Source organism: Ostrea edulis, chromosome 10 (assembly GCF_947568905.1).
Source record: "Ostrea edulis chromosome 10, xbOstEdul1.1, whole genome shotgun sequence".
Lineage (NCBI taxonomy): Eukaryota > Metazoa > Mollusca > Bivalvia > Ostreida > Ostreidae > Ostrea > Ostrea edulis.
Window position 1 is genome coordinate 46,472,182 of NC_079173.1, and position 2,748 is coordinate 46,474,929.

The 2,748-nt window shown below is 37.3% G+C and overlaps 1 long non-coding RNA gene across 1 annotated transcript in view; it reads right to left on the reverse strand.

Annotated features, from left to right (window-relative positions):
• Positions 1-2,092, reverse strand: part of LOC130050819 (uncharacterized) — a 12,960-nt gene extending 10,868 nt beyond the window's left edge. The window contains exon 1 of the long non-coding RNA XR_008799084.1: positions 1,454-2,092. This is a non-coding gene — a long non-coding RNA (uncharacterized LOC130050819). The remainder of the gene's footprint in view (positions 1-1,453) is intronic.
• Positions 2,093-2,748: the final 656 nt, after the last annotated feature.

Genomic DNA, 2,748 nt, shown 5'->3' on the forward strand with positions numbered 1-2,748 from the left:
CCCGCAATCACAAAAAGTTGACCTCACTGCGCTAGGTATTTTTCACCGTTTAATATGATAAAGCCCGAGGTTTAAATACGAAGGTATTAACGTGAAACGAAAGTAAGGAGTTCAAACTTTACGTATATGGTGATATAGAAAGCACGTGGTACGAAATGACATTTTGTCGGTATTTTGAAGTTAGAAAATAAGTTGCAAAACCAGAAATCTGCCATATACGCAGATTTTACGGTGACATTTAAATAATTTGAACTTCCTTTTTCTTTAAACAACACTGAGATATGCGTATATGTCTGAACATAATGTGAATGTGGTTAAATAAATTTTTTCAACCTGATGGGTAGAATTTACAAGAACGATAACTCTTAATATTTGTAATCGGAAACAAAGGGAAAATAAATCAGGCGTACTTCATTGTCCACAATAAATCGCCGACATATGTGATTCAATGAAGTTTCCCGTTATCAAATTGTCATGTTTATTTTAGAAGATACATAATTATCCTAGATGTTGTACTTCACCTTGAAAATTGATACTGTACCGTCAGTAGGTGGCGCTCGCGGCATAAACAAAAGTTTTTTTTTTTAGAACCGCCTTGGCTGAAGCCACAAGCGGTATCCAGGGCAGAGCCCTGGTGGGGGTGGAGGGGTTGTGTGAAGAATAAATAACACAGCAATTTAAGACCGACCAGACCATCTTTGTTCCAATTCTTAAGATGTCTCATTGCAGAAAATGATCTTTCGCAAGGCACAGAACCAACTGGCATGCTATTTTCCAGCATGCATAATTGCTTTGTTTTACTCTTACTAGTGGCTTTGGTACAATCTTATAATCTTTTCTATCAAGGATATTGATAAACAACAATTAAGATATGTGTATATGTAATCGATACAATGATATTTGTGAAGAATTTCATACAGAAATACTATAATTTTCCTCGTCCGGTAGCTAAAATGACTGAGGGTAGGTATGTTTATTAGCGTTTTGAAGCAATATCGATACTTATTTTCAATAAAATAACGTCATAGTCACATTTTGCACACCCCAAAAAGGTAGAATAGGCATCAAGTTAATTTCTGTTTGGTCTATTTTCACCAATATTACTTGAGGTCAAATATTTACACAAGTCAGAAAAATAACTTCATGGAAATATGTGAAGGTGCTCGTGTTTACCTGTCAATTGTGATGCAGGGAAAAGGGATATTTTAAAATACTTATTAATTTTGAAATCAGCGCATTTAAATTAAGTGGAATATTGATCAAAATATGTTGAAATTATATTGTTTTTAAAAATCTCCTCCTGCCGCTATTAAAGGATGTACATATAAATAATTAGGCGTTCCCGTTGCCGGGGTAAGTGTAATGTCGTCTCGGGAAGCAGACCTAGAGTGATCAAAGGAAATTCTGAATAAAGGAGACCTGCGTTTGACAATCATCAACATTCCTACTTTACCACGTTTGGATACTTTTATCCGTAGTCTTAGTTCCCTCGTCTCTGCTGGCAATGTTGAGTTTAGGTGGCAGGGGACAGTTTCTTTGGTTTTGAAACATGTGGATAGGGGGTATACACCAAAGTCAGATTATGACAGACTAATGAAAAATCATATTTCCCTTTTATGTCCATACTTGTATTTCATATTAGTGTAGTTAATAAATTATGACCCTAAATTACATGTAATCTATAAATACTGGTGCTGGTGCACAAAACATGCTCTGAGCAGGTTCCCCTTTTTTGCTTTGATTTTCCCTCATTTGGGCTAATCCGCACCACCCCCACACCATCACAGTACCAAACATGGGGATTTAGACACTGTGCACAATCAAGAACCCTATCTGCCCTTCTCAAAAATCTACCTCTCATATGGGGCCATCCACCTTCCCTCACAGCTACAGACCTTTTGCTAGACCCTGCATGTTTTCACCGGAATTTCTTCAGCAACTGACCACGTGTCTTAGTTTCGTATTTGCACCCATCTATATGCTAGGAATCATGGTGACACCTACATGTTGTATATCAACATTTTTACTAAGCACTCAGCTACATTTGACATGCATCCTAAAATTATTGTATACATTTTTACACATGTAATATCACTTCAAATACGGGGTAATTCCATTTTTTGAAAAAGTTGACCGGGCCTATGGTGCGAAACTGTCCCCTGCTACCTTAGCAGCCATGTATTACACACACGAAGAAATTCGGTGAAAGCCAACTAGGCCTACAATCTCAGCCCTGTCGTCTGCTGTGCCTGGCCTTGATGTAATGTTCCTGTTCGCAACATTTGGCGCGAAGTTCCTTCAACAGATAGGATTTATCGCTTATTTTCATCTCCAACATCGAACCCGACCACAATATTTTCTGTTTAATTTTACCCGCAAACAAGACTAACCCCATAGCCAAGTGCTCTTCACATGTTTGCAGTCTAATTAAAATTAGATCGTATGATCCGCTCATCTACTATCGCTACACGCCTGGGTGCATCTCAGGATGTAGTCTAATTAGATACACAAAAATTAAGAGGAAAAAAGGGGGATTAAAAAATCTTGAAGATACCATACTCTTTAAATCTGTAAAACTACTATATTATGCCAAGATTTTGATAAAGTTAATAAAACTGTCAACTTCCACAGAAAAGATGGTGTTTATTCATTAATAAGGACTCGCACGTCAATTTTACTTTCCCTCCATTCTCACAATGTCAAAGTTTTGTGATCGTGTACCCGCCACATAAATAGGGAGGGTGCATA